Source organism: Megascapheus bottae, chromosome 1 (assembly GCF_031878675.1).
Source record: "Megascapheus bottae isolate mThoBot1 chromosome 1, mThoBot2.hap1, whole genome shotgun sequence".
NCBI classification, from domain to species: domain Eukaryota; kingdom Metazoa; phylum Chordata; class Mammalia; order Rodentia; family Geomyidae; genus Megascapheus; species Megascapheus bottae.
The window spans coordinates 6,214,700-6,229,200 of record NC_143509.1 but is presented as its reverse complement, the minus strand read 5'-3'; the positions used below and the strand labels follow the sequence as shown (position 1 = coordinate 6,229,200).

General features: G+C 42.6%; 2 pseudogenes; both read left to right on the top strand.

Moving 5' to 3' along the window:
- Positions 1–204: 204 nt before the first annotated feature.
- LOC150068169 (olfactory receptor 7D4-like) lies at positions 205–1,147 on the top strand (annotated as a pseudogene).
- Positions 1,148–12,796: 11,649 nt separating this feature from the next.
- On the top strand, positions 12,797–13,743 carry LOC150068168 (olfactory receptor 7D4-like; annotated as a pseudogene).
- Positions 13,744–14,501: the final 758 nt, after the last annotated feature.

Sequence of the window (14,501 nt, the reverse complement as noted above, 5' to 3'; positions counted from 1 at the left end):
ACAAAATCTCACAGTCAGTGAATACAAGACAGGGATATTTACCCACATATTACAACATGAAAGTGAGTGGAGCCACTCTCGGCTGTGCAGGTCAACCTAGGAAATAAAAAAGGCATCTGGCATGGGAAGAGAATGACCACCTGAGCTGGCAGAGGGCATTGATTGAGCTTTTCCTTACTTGTCCCAAGGAAAACAGCCAGGGCTATGACAGCACAAAACCACACAGGGGAAACACCATTCCTCCTGCTGGGCCTCTCAGATGACCCACAACTCCAGCCCATCCTCTTTGGGCTCTTCCTGTCCATGTACCTGATCACTGTGCTCAGAAATCTGGTCATCATCCTGGCTGTCATCTCTGACCCCCACCTCCACACGCCCATGTACTTCTTCCTCTCCAACCTGTTTTTTGTGGACATCTGTTTTACTACTACTACCATCCCCAAGATGCTGGTGAACATCCAGACCCAGAGGAAAGACATCTCCTACCCGGAGTGCCTCACTCAGGTGTATTTCTTCATGATTTTTGGTGGAATGGGAAATTTCCTATTGACCGTGTTGGCCCCGCTTTGGGGCCATCTGTCACCCACTGAACTGCCCAGTGATCATGAACCCTCACTTCTGTGGCCTCCTGGTTCTCTTGTCCTGGCTTCTCATTTTCTGCATCTCACTACTCCATGTTCTATTGATGAGGAAATTAACCTTCTCCCCGGGAACCACCATCCCACATTTCTTCTGTGAACTAGCTCAAATTCTCAAAGTGGCCATATCTGACACCCTCATCCATGACATCTGTGTGTACATGGCTTTTGTGTTGTTTAGTTTGTTTGCTGCCTTAGGAATCTTCTTCTCTTACTCTCAGATACTCTCCGCTTTAATGAATCTTCCCAACACGGCTAGGAAGCACAAAGCCTTCTCCAGCTGTGGCTCTCACCTCTGTGTGGTCTCCTTGTTCTACGGGACAGGACTTGGGGTGTACCTCAGCTCTGCAGTATCCTCCTCCACCCACAGAAGGAAGGTGGCCTCGGTGATGTACACAGTGGTCACTCCCATGCTGAACCCCTTCATCTACAGCCTGAGGAACCAGGACGTTATGGGGGCTCTGGGGAGACTGCCAGGCAGAGTGGTCTCCTGTCTTGATGGATTGTGAAGCACAGAACAAAGTAGTCCACTGCAAGAGGGAAGACTAATTGGCTGAATATCAGCATCATTGATTCTATTCCTTCATTATAGTACTCAGTATATATATATATATATGTATATATATATATCCATCTAGAAAATATATATGAATTCAAGAATACCCTGCAAAGCCCCTATGGCTTTGTCTGTCTATATGTGGACATCTGTCTTTGAAAGAAATTTACTTGCTATACTTCAGAAAAACCACTTTCTTGTCAGTGTGAATTTTCCTTTATATTCCCATTTGGCGAGGTGTTATACAAATTCTTCTGGTCATTTCTAATTGAGCATAGAAACCACTTATCACAATCCGAGGTTACACAGTATCCCCTTAGGTTATGCCTTCTATATTAAATCTTCCTCCTAAAACAAAAAACTTCTTCCTCCTCTGCCTCCTTTTTCCTCCTCCTCCTCCTGCTCCTCTTGTACTTCTGCTTCTGCTGCTACTTCTGTTGCTGCTTCTTCCTCTTCTTCTTCCTCTTCTACAGCCCTCGGACTGAATTCAGTGTCTGGTGCTGTTTGTGAGCATTTTTGATCAGGGTTATTCCTTTGCTATTTGAGACAAATCTACACAATCCCCATATCAGGGAGCTATTCAAAGATAAGACCCTCATAGACTTTTGCCTGTGCTGGCTTTAAACCCCAGTCCTCAGATCCCAGTCTCCTGTGTAGCTGGGATAACAGATGTCAGTCTCCACCATTTGGCAAGACAAACTAACTTGATTTTTTACTTAGCAGAAACAGAATAAACACATGCAAGAATCTAAATAAAATCTCAACACTTTCAGAAGAGCAGGTATGGCCTTACATGTGAGATTTTGTTTAAGTTTGAGGGAATATTTTTTTTACTAATTTCTCATTCCACTCAGGTATGAACTTGTTTCCATGATAGCTATACTAAGTGACATCCTCAGACAACAGTGTCTGAGCACGCCTGTTTCTTCTCAACTTCACCAGAATTGGTGTTGTAGATTTCCTTCAGCATTGACATAATACAGAATCACATTCTTTTCTTGATTTGCATATTCTATGAAGTTAAGAGGTTGAATATTTCTTCGTGGATTTCTTCATGGCCATTTTTGCCTCTTTTAATGATTGTCTTGGTTGTGAGCATTGGCTCACACCTGTAATCCTAGCTATTCAGGAAGATGAGATTTGAGGATCGCAGTTCAAAGTCAGCTTAGGCTCTAAAGTCTGTGAGACTCTTATCGGCAATTAACCACTAGAATACCAAAAGTGGTGCTGTGACTCAAGGGGTAGGGCAGTAGCCTTGAGCTGAAGAGCTCAAGAACAGCAATCAAGCCCTGAGATCAAGCCCCATGACCAAACAATAAAAATACATGAAAAAACAAAGAAATAAACATTATCTTATCCACCTTTTTCCTCATTGGGAAGTCAACTTAATTGCAAACCCTTAATTTTTGGTGTTGAGTATCTGAGAGGCTTTCCTTCTAACTCCTGGGACTGCGGCTCTTTACACACATGTCTCATTCTTATCAGCCTTTCCCATGCTCTGACTAAAGATTTGAATTCTGCAATCCCTTTTGTCAATTTTTCCTCCTATTTAATGAAATACTACAGAACTTTCCAGAAAGTACTAGTCTTGGCTATATCTCCAGTTATGTTCTCTATGGTTTCCTGTTGTAATTTCAGCTTCAGGTCTTACAGGCTGAGATGTAGGATGGTGCCTCCAAGCCAGGTTGGAGAGGAATGTCTGTGACACTCATCTCTACCCATAAAACTGCTGGAAGTAAACGGGGCAACCTGTGCTCACACCTGAATCCTAGCTACTTGGGAGCCTGAGATCTGAGGATCACAGATCAAACCCAACCTGGACATGAAAGTCCATCAGACTCTTACCTCCAATTAACCACCAGAAAACTGAAAGTGGTGCTGTGGGTCAAACAAGGAGAGTGTTAGCCTTGAGAGCTCAGAGATAGCGCCCAGGCCTACAGTTCAAGCCCCACAAGAAAGAGAGAGAGAGAGGAAGAGAGAGAGGGGGGGCAGGGGGATGGAGGAGAGAGAGGGGTGAGCTCTCTCTCTCTCTGGTAAGGGAAAAACACACAATGCACTGAATGGAGAAACCTGGAAGGTTCTCTCAAAGATCGAGATTACACAGGAGCCTGCATTCACCCCTGTCACTCAGCACTGTGTCCCTGCCAGAGCAATCCGTCAAGAGAAAGAAAAACATGCACTCAAATTTCAAAAAATATTACATCCCAGAGTGTCACTGTGTGTACAAGTTATGACCTCCACTAAAGTAACTCCAAAAATCAGTTCTGGTGCTAGAGGCTAAAGCCTGAACCTCCAGCTACTGCACAGGCTGAGATCTGAGGATGGAAACTCACGGTCATAATAGGCCTGAAGTCCTCCAGGACCTTTTTTCCAGTTCAGTAGGAACAAGACAGAAGTGGAGCTGTGGCAGATGTGACAGAGCACCAACCTTCAGCACAAAAGGTTAGGGAGAATTCTCCAATCCAGAACTCCAGGCCTAGAACCAACACAAACACACACACACACACACACACACACACACACACACACACACAAACACACTATCCATCTTTCAACAGGATCAGGAGGAAATCATATGTTTCCAGTTTTATTTAGGGGGTGTCATTTCTTTCCCTGTGTGTCTGTCTCTGTGTGTGTGTGTGCATGTGTGTGTATGTTGCTCTTGGAGCTTGAACTCAGAGCCTGGGCATTGTCCATGACTGTTTTTGCTCAAGGATTCTGCTCTTCTGCTTGAGCCACAGCTCCATTCTGCCTTTTTAGTGGTTCATTGAAGAGAAGACTCTACAGACTTTTCTGCCCCACTGGCTTCTAACTCTAAATCCTCACATCTCAGCCTTCTAAGTATTTCAAACTACAGGTCTGAGCCAGCAGCACCTAGCTGAGATTGTTTTCTTTTTCCTTTTTCTCTTTCTTTAGTTTTTTTTTGGCCATTCTTGGACTTGAACTCTGAGCCTAGACGCTGTCCCTGAGCTGTTCAGCTCAACACTACTGCCCTACTCCTTGAGCTACCGCCACACTTCTGCTTTTCTGGTGGTTAACTGGAGATAAGGGTCTCACGGTTTCTACTGATTATGAAGAATGAGGGAAACCATTGAGCCTAAGTTCCTTTGAGTCTGGCTTACTTCACTTATTATGATTTTTTCTAAGTCTTTCCATTTCCTAACAAATGGGGCGATGTCATTCTTTCTGACAGCAGCATAGAATTCCATTGTGTACAAATACCACAACTTGTTGATCCACTCATCAACTGAGGGACATCTAGGTTGATTCCATATCTTTGCTATGGTGAATAGTGCTGCAATGAACATTGTTGTGCTAGTGGGTTTAGTATGTCCTTGTTTCTATGGTGGTTGGGTAAATGCCAAGTAGTGGAATTGCTGGGTCGTAGGGGAGTTCTATGTTTAGCCTTTTGAGGCACTGCCACACTGCTTTCCATAGTGGTTGAATGAGTTTGCACTCCCACCAACAGTGTAGTAGTGATCCCTCCTGGCCACATCCCCTCCAGCATCTGTTGTTATTCGTTTTCCTGATCCTGGCCATTCTAACTGGAGTGAGGTGGAATCTTAGAGTTGTTTTGATTTGCATTTCTTTTATGACCAGAGATATTGAGCATTTCTTCATGTGTCTATAGGCCATTTTTGTTTCTACTTCAGAGAAGACTCTCTTTAAGTCTTTGGCCCATTTTTTAATGGGATTGTTATTACTTTGGAGGTTACTTTTGGAGTGATTCAATTTTTTGAGTTGTTGATATATTTTAGATATGAGGCCTTTGTCCGTTGTTTGGTTGGTGAAGATCTTCTCCCACTCTGTAGGCTTCCTGATTAGTTTACTAGCTATGTTCTTTGCCATACAAAAGCTCTGCAGTTTAATGCAGTCCCACTTATCCAGCCTTTCTCTGATTTGTTGTGATTCTTGGTCCTTATTAAGAAAGTTTCGACCTGTGCCAAGGAGGCCTAGTGTATCTCCTATTCCTTCCTGTAAAGTTTTCAGTGTGTCAGCTTTTACCTCCAGGTCTTTGATACATTTGGAGTTAATTCTAGTGCAAGGTGACAATGAAGGATCCAGCTTTAGTTTTCTGCAAATGCTTAACCAGTTCTACCAGCACAACTTGTTGAAGAGGCTGTCTTTCTTCCATTCTATTTTTTGGGCTCCCTTGTCAAAGATTAGGTGGCCATAGGTCGGTGGTTTAATATCTGGGTCCTCAGTTCTATTCCATTGGTCTTCAGGCCTGTTCCTGTGCCAGTACCAACCTGTTTTGAGAATTATAGCTCTGTAATAGAGTCTAAAGTTTGGAATTGAAATTCCTCCAGCTTCTGCTAAGAAGTGTTTTTGCTATACGGCGTCTTTTATTGTTCAAACAACAAGTTGGAAAAATTGCAAACCAACAAGTTAATGTCTCACCTTAAGATCCTGGAAAAAAGAGTAACAAACCAGCCTTAATCCCAATAGAAGAAAGCAAATAATTAAAATCAAAGCAGAATTAAATGATTTGGAATCCAAAAAAAACTATAGAAAGAATCAACAAAACAAGGAGTTGATTCTTTGAAAGAATTAACAAAATTGACAAGCCCTTAGCAAATCTTACCAAAAAAATAAGAGAGCATATCGAAATAAACAAAATCGCAGATGAAAATGGTAATATCACGACAGAAATTACCAAGATCCAGAATATCATGAGGGAATACTTCTCAAACCTTTATGCCAACAAATTTGAGAATCTAGATGAAATGGATGAATTCCTAGCCAATATTAACATACCCACACTGAACCAAGAAGAACTAAGCCAACTCAATAGGCCTATTTCAAGCTCTGAAATAGAAATGGCAATTAGAGAACTTCCACCTAAGAAAAGCCCAGGGCCACATGGATTCACAGCTGAATTCTATAAGGTCTTCAAAGCAGAGCTCACACCAATACTCCTCAAGCTCTTCAACGAAATTGAAAATGAAGGTTCCTTACCAAACTCATTCTATGAAGCCAGTATAACCCTCATCCCCAAACCAGACAGACATTCATCAAAGAAAGAGAACAATAGACCTATATCTTTGATGAACATAGATGCAAAACTTCTCAACAAAATACTGGCCAATCGTCTACAAGAAAAAAAATATACACTATGATCAAACTGGATTCATCATGGGGAGGCAAAGCTGGTTCAACATACGCAAATCAATTAATATAATTCAACACATCAACAGGAGCAAGGACAAAAATCACATGATTGTCTCAATAGATGCGGAAAAGGCATTTGACAAGATCCAACACCCCTTTATGTTAAAAGCTCTGGAGAAATTAGGAATCCATGGAACATTCCTCAATGTAATAAAGGCTGTGTATGAGAAAACCACTGCCAGTATTACACTTAATGGTGAAAATCTAAAGCCATTCCCTCTAAAATCAGGAATGAAACAAGGATGCCCACTCTCTCCACTCCTCTTTAACATAGTACTAGAATTCCTAGCCAGTGCAATAAGGCAAGAAGCAACATAAAGTGGATCCAAGTAGGGAAAGAGGAAATAAAACTATCCCTCTTTGCAGATGACATGATTCTGTATTTAAAGAATCCTATAGACTCTACTCCCAAGCTCCTTGAGCTGATTCAAAGCTTTGGAAGAGTAGCTGCCTATAAAATCAACCCTCAAAAATCAACTGCCTTCCTTTACGCCAACAGTGAGAGGAACGAGGCAATAATCAGGAAAGCAACTCCTTTCACAATACCCTCAAAGAAAATAAAGTACCTAGGAATTAGCTTGACTAAGAATGTAAAGGACCTTTTTGACAAAAACTTTAAAACCCTGAAAAAGGAAATTAAAGCAGAACTAAGGAAATGGAAAAACCTCCCATGCTCCTGGATTAGAAGAATCAACATTGTGAAAATGACAGTCTTGCCAAGAGCTATCTACAAATTCAGTGCAATACCCAACAACATCCCAATGTCATTCTTTAAAGAAATAGAAGAGGCAATCCAAAATTTCATATGGAATTATCTGTGGATTTCTTTATGGCCATTTTTACCTCTCTTAAAGATTGTCTTGCCTGGGACCAGTGTCTCATATCTATACTCCTAGCTACTCAGGAGCTTGAAAATGGAGGATCCCAATGGAAAGCCAGCCTGGGCATTTTTCTGCAATTGTCCGCTAGAAATCCAGAAGTGGTTCTGTGACCCAAGAGGTAGAGCAGTAGCCTTGAGCTGAAGAGCTCAAGAACAGCAACCAGGCCCAGAGATCAAGCCCCATGACCAAAAAAATATGAATGTGTAAATAAATAAACATTATTTTATCAATATTTTTCCTCATTGTGAAATCAACTTAATTGTGGACAATTAATTTTTGGTGTTGAGTATCTGAGAGACTTTCCTTCTACCTCCTGGGACTGGGGCTCTTTGTAAGTGAATACCCCACACACATCTCTCATTCTTATCACCCTTTCCGATGCTCTGAATAAAGATTTGATTTGGTGCAATCCCTTTTGTCAATTTTTCCTCCTATTTAATGAAATACTACAGAACTTTCCAGAAAGTACTAATCTTGGCTATATCTCCAGTTATGTTCTCTATGGTTTCCTGTTGTAATTTCAGCTTTGGGTCTTACAGGTTGTGATGTGAGGATGGCGCCTCCAAGCCAGGTTGGGCAGGAAAGTCTGAGACACTCTTATCTCTACCCATAAAACTGCTGGAAGTAAACGGGGCAACCTGTGCTCACACCTGAATCCTAGCTCCATGGGAGCCTGAGATCTGAAGATCACAGATCAAACCCAGCCTGGACATGAAAGTCCATCAGACTCTTACCTCCAATTAACTACCAGAAAACTGAAAGTGGTGCTGTGGCTCAAAAAAGAAGAGTGTTAGCCTTGAGAACTCAGAGATAGTGCCCAGGCCTAGAGTTCAAGGCCCACAACAGAGAGAGGAGAGAGACAGACAGAGAGAGAGAGAGAGAGAGAGAGAGAGAGAGAGAGAGAGAGAGAGAGAGAGAGAGAGAGAGAGAGAGAGAGAGAGAGGGAGGGAGGGAGGGAGGGAGAGAGACAGAGACAGAGACAGAAAGAGAGACAGAGACAGAGACAGAGACACAGAGAGAGAGACAGAGAGAGACAGAGAGAGAGAGAGACAGAGAGAGAGAGATGATCTCTCTCTAGTAAGGAAACAGCAAACAATGTACTGAATGAAGAAACCTGGAAGGTTGAAAGATTAAATTACACAGGAGCCTGCATTCACCCCTGTCACTCAGCACAGTGTCCCAGCCAGAGCAATCCTTCAAGCGAAAGAAAACGTGCATCCAAATTGGAAAAACAAAACCCAAAATGTCACTGTGTGTATAAGATGTGACCTGCATTAAAGTAACTCCCAAAATCAGTTCTGATGCCAGTGGCTCAAGCCTGAACCTGCAGCTACTCCACAGGCTGAGATCTGAAGATGGAAGCTCCCAGTCATCCTGAGCAGGAAGTCCTCCAGCACCTTATTTCCACTTACATAAGAATAAGACAGAAGTGGAGTTGTGGCAGAAGTCATAGAGCACCAACCTTCAGCACAAAAGGTTAGGGAGAATCTTCCAACCCAGAACTCCAGGCCTAGAGCCAACACACACACACACACACACACACACACACACACACACACACACACACACACACACACACTATCCATCTTTCATTAGGATCAGGAGGGAATGATATGTTTCCGGTTTTATTTAGGGGGTGTCATTTCTTTTCCTGTGTGTGTGTGTGCATGTGTGTGTGTGCTGCTCTTGGAGCTTGAACTCAGAGCCTGGGCATTGTCCATGACTGTTTTGCTCAAGGATTCTACTCTTCTGCTTGAGCCACAGCTCCATTCTGCCTTTTTAGTGGTCACTGAAGAGAAGACTCTACAGACTTTTCTGCCCCACTGGCTTCTAACTCTAAATCCTCACATCTCAGCCTCCTAAGTATTTCAAATTACAGGCCTGAGCCAGCAGCACCTAGCTGAGATTGTTTTCTTTTTCCTTTTTCTCTCTCTTTAGTTTTTTTTGTCCGTTCTTGGACTTGAACTCTGAGCCTGGACGCTGTCCCTGAGATCTTCAGCTCAACCTTACCGCCCTACTCCTTGACCCACAGCCGACATCTGCTTTTCTAGTAGTTATTTGCAGATAAGAATATCTCGGACTTTAGTTCCTGGGCTGGATTTGAACCAAGATCCTCAGATCTCATCCTCCTGATTAGCTAGATGACAGGAGTGAGCAAAAAACCTAGCGAAATTTTCTAAACTTGATTTCATAGAAATCCAGCAATTGGGCCGAGGGGAGCAATAACAGAAGAAAAGGAATTGGGGCTGATGTGAGAGAAATGAAGAACAGAAAATACAAATGGCCAGTTAACCAGGGAGGATACATTCATTAACTAATAAATAAATGATTATTCATTTATTTAATCCATTGATCAGGGCACTGAGCTATTGTTGTGATATTCTGAATGGATAATAAAGGTAACATATATGAGGTAACAAATACAATTTTATAGTGTGCTGGGTGTGGCTGTGTGCTGTTATGCAAATTACACACGGGACTTTTATCTATAATTTCAAAGCATAAGATACTTTAATAATGAAAAAATTAAGTATATTTTTCCTTAGAGATCAAGTGATCTATTACATCTCCAAAGTTTCTTCAAGGCAGATGCCAAATCGACATGGCTCCAGAGATTTCGTTCCTATAGGAATTAATAGGTCCTTTGAGAATTCATTGTTATCTTCTCAAAACAAAGAACATAACAAAAGGAACTGTGTTCCCCTTGGAATAAATTAATTCCTCTCACCCTGTAACTGCCTACAATAATGCAAGAAATTAACCTAAATCTGTTTATCCATGATGTCATCTTCATTTTAACTCATGGGAACAAAATGGTTTGGAGACTAGAAAGACATTTCATTTCATAAAGGCAATTATTTCATGAAAGGCAATTCATTTCATGAGGACATCTTAGTACATTCATCGATTGAGTTGCAAGAAACTGCACAAGCTTCTGACTGCCTTTTCTGAATTCAGTCTCCGTGAAAACCCAGGCAACAAAGTTCTAAGGAGGAGTTGGAGAGATAAGAAATCTTCAGTGATAATCAAACAGAGAGGCATGATAGCCTGGTAAACACAGGGGAAATGTAAATTTATGGACAACAAGAGAAAAAAAAATGGTGTGAGTAGCAGGCAATCCTCTGGAATAGTGAGGATGAGAAGGGCCAGAAGTGAGCTCACATCTGCAGGTGAGGTCCCAGAATGGCAAGGCACTTGGAGTTCAGGCTTTTTGAACACTGGCTTCCCTTCTTTCTCTCACTTTCTGCAACCTAGAGCCCCTTCCGCATGAAGTTCCTTTCTGAAACATCTCTCGCTTTTCTTCTCTTTTTCCCAATAATCAGTGTAAACTGTAGCTTTGCTACATCCGCTTACGTATTTGTTAATCACCCGTTAAGGCTCCACTGTACACCAGGTATTGTCTTTTGGGTTCCAGGCCAGGGACTTGTGTGTGTGTGTGTGTGTGTGTGTGTGTGTGTGTGTGTGTGTGTGTGTGTGGTGTGGGTGTGTGTGTGTCTGTGTGTGTGTGTCTGTGTGTCTCTGTGTCTGTGTGTGTGTGTGTGTCTCTAAGCCTGGCCCTTCAACTCTAACCCTGGCACCATTCCTCAGCTCTGTTTTCTCAAGGCTAGCATCCTAATACTTGAACAGCAGCTCCACTTCTACCTTTTTCTGTCATTATTTGGAAATAAGGGTCTCATAGACTTTCCTGCCCAGTCTGGCTTTGAACTGTAATTGTCAGATCTCAGACTCCTGAGCAACTATGACTACAGAGATGAACCACCAATGCCAGCCTTGACTGGACTTTTTTTCTTATTCTCCCCAAAATTTTGCTGGCATATCTGACTGACAATGTATGGTTGGTTTCACGTTAGTGTCCATAAGAAAATCTAGCAACAACCGAATTTTTAATAAGGAAGTATTCCTGTGTGTGTGTCTCTGTCTATGTGTCTGTCTGTCTGTGTGTATGTCTGTGTGTCTGTCTGTCTGTGTGCCTCCATGTACATGTGCCAGGCATGGGTCTTGAACTGTGGGTCTGTGCACTGTCCCTGAACTTCTGAGCCATACCAAGTGAACTACAGCTCACATGTGGCTATTTGGTAATAATCAAGAATGAGAATCTCATGGATTTCCCTGCCTGAGCTGGCTTCACACCCTGATACCTCAATTGCAGCTCTTAGTAGCTCGAATGCCAGCTGTGAGCCACTGTCACCCAACTTCCCTCACCTAGGTTTGCACATGCACACTGGCTTCAGTGTGCACAGAATGGTTTTCTATGTATACCAACTGGAAAAGGGGGTTTTGCTGGGGTATTTCCATACAGGTATATATTGAGTTTTGATCACACTAAACCCCTCTGTAGCTCATTCTTTGGTCCATAGTTTCTGCCCCTGATTTCAACAGGGTTTGGTGGATTTGATCTTCATCTTCACACATATTCTCTATTACTCAATCCCACCCTTCCTTCCCTGTCCCTCAGGTTTTTCCCCATAAACATTTATATTCATGATAGATAGATACATAGATACATAGATACATAGATACATAGATAGAGCATTGAGCATATGAAACAAGTTCACCCAGTTTATTATTGTATGATCCATTAATTCTGCTGATTTCCACATAATATGTTCCTGCTCCAGAGCATAAACACATATGTTGTGTAATGTATGTATGTGTGTGTGTTTGTGTGTGTGTGTGTGCCAGTCTTGGGACTTAAACTCAGTATCCCTGAGACTTGTTAGTCAAGGCTACCATTAAAGCCATAGCTCCAAAACTTCCATCTTTTTGGTGCTTCAAATTGGAGTTGAGAGTCTCACAGACTTTCATGCCTAGGCTGGCATTGAACCATGAACCTCAGACCTCAGCCTCCTGAGCAGCTAGGATGACAGGCATAAACCAAAGGGCATTTCCTCAATGTATTCTGTATTTGTGATATGATGTTGCTGTCTCAGTTGTTCTATGTGGATGGTATTCTTTTTTTCAATTGCTCATATTTTAGAAGGAATTCTCTGTCAGGAGGCATCCACAGCCATGTTGACCAGCCATGCTGTATTCCATCCACACAGGTAACAGATGCGTCGTGTTGAGAACAGCTCAGTCCAGGAATGCTGCCTGGAATCTAGGCGATGTTGCTGAACTCCATGTACTGAGATCTTCCCCACAAATGCTCCCAACCTGAGATAGATGCTCGCTCCATGGAATGCAGACATGGTAGGACGACTCCCCGGTGTTGGCCTTTGATGTCTCTTCATATTCACCCAGCTCCACAAGAAGTAACACAATTATATCTGAGAGTTGAAAGCGTTTTCTGAATGGGGAGGTGAGGGGAAGAGATGGGCAGATGAATGGACTATCCTAATACTCAATGTACAAACATGAACCTAGAACTGGGTAAACTGAGGGATGGGCGGGGCTGGGAGTCACAGACCATGATGGGATGACAATATACTCACAAGTCCTATGTTGAATTGAAAGCCCTGACTACAACTACTTACAACTAACTTCAAATACAACCATGTGAGCGTTCACTGATCTTTTGCTCTCTTATCTTAAGGAGAACAGCCAAGACTATGACAGCACAAAACCACACAAGGGAATCACCATTCCTCCTCCTGGGCCTCTCAGATGACCCTCAATTCCAGCCCCTGCTCTTTGGGATCTTCCTGTCCATGTACCTGATCACCGTGCTCAGAAATCTGCTCATCATCCTGGCAGTCACCTCTGACCCCCAAATCCACACGCCCATGTAATTCTTCCTCTCCAACCTGTCCTTTGTAGACATCTGCTTCACCTCCACCACAGTCCCCAAGATGCTAGTGGACATCCAGACCCAGAGAAAAGGCATCTCCTACCCAGAGTGCCTCACTCAAGCGTAATTCTTTCTGGTTTTTTTGGAATGGATAATTTCCTATTGACCGTGATGGCTTATGACCGCTTTGTGGCCATCTGTCACCCACTGAACTACCCACTTATCATGAACCCTCACTTCTGTGGACTCCTGGTCCTCATGTGTTGGCTTCTCATTTTCTGCATCTCACTAATCCATGTTGTACTGATGAGGAAATTAACCTTCTCTCCGAGAACTACCATCCCCCATTTCTTCTGTGAACTAGCTCAGGTTCTCCAGGTGGCCAGCTCTGACACTCTCATCAATGACATTTCTATGTATGTGGCTATTGTGCTGTTCTGTGTGTTTCCTGCCTTAGGAATCTTCTTCTCTTACCATCAGATCCTATCCTCTTTAATGAAGATGTCCAACATGGTTAGCAAGCACAAAGCCTTCTCCACCTGTGGCTCTCACCTCTGTGTGGTCTCCTTGTTCTATGGGACAGGACTTGGGGTGTACCTCGGCTCTGCGGTGTCCTCCTCTGCCCACAGAAGCAAAGTGGACTCGGTGATGTACACAGGGGTCACTCGCATGCTAAACCCCTTCATCTACAGCCGGAGGAACCAGGACGTGATGGGGGCCCTGGAGAGACTGCCAGGCAGAGTGGTCACCTGTCTTGATGGATTGTGAAGCACAGAACAAAGTAACCCATTGGAAGTGGGAAGACAAATTGGTTGAATATCAGATCAGTGATACTTTTCCTCCATTATAGGATTCAGTGTATATGTATGTATAGACTCTTCCATCTACAAAAGACATACTTATTCACGTGTACCACCAAAGTCCCTATGGCTTTGTCTGTCAATTTTTGGACATTTGTCTTACAAGGAAATTTACTTGCTATCCATCAGAAAAACAACTTCTGTTTTCAGTGTGAATTTTTCTTAATATTCCCATTTGGGTTGCTGTTGCACAATTTTCGTGGGAATTTCCAATTGAACATAGAAAGCACTTATCACAATCCAAGTTTACACAGTATCCCTGAAGTTATCCTCTTCTATATTAATTATTCCCTCTCAAACACAAAACTACTTCTTCTTCTCCTCCTTCACATCCTCCTCCTCTTTCGCCTCCTCCTCAAAGAATCCAAATAAAATCCCAACACTTTCAGAATAGCAGTTATGGCCTTACATGTGACATTTTGTTTTAAGATTGAGGGCAAAGCTGAAAAAATTGAATCACTCCAAAACTAATCTCCAAAGGAACAACCATCCCATTAAAAAATGGGCCAAAGACTTAAAGAGAGTCTTCTCTGAACAAGAAAAAAAAATGGCCTATAGACACATGAAGAAATGCTCAACATCTCTGGTCATAAAAGAAATGCAAATCAAAACAACTCTAAGATTTCAACTCACTCCAGTTAGAATGGCCAGGATCCGAAAAACGAA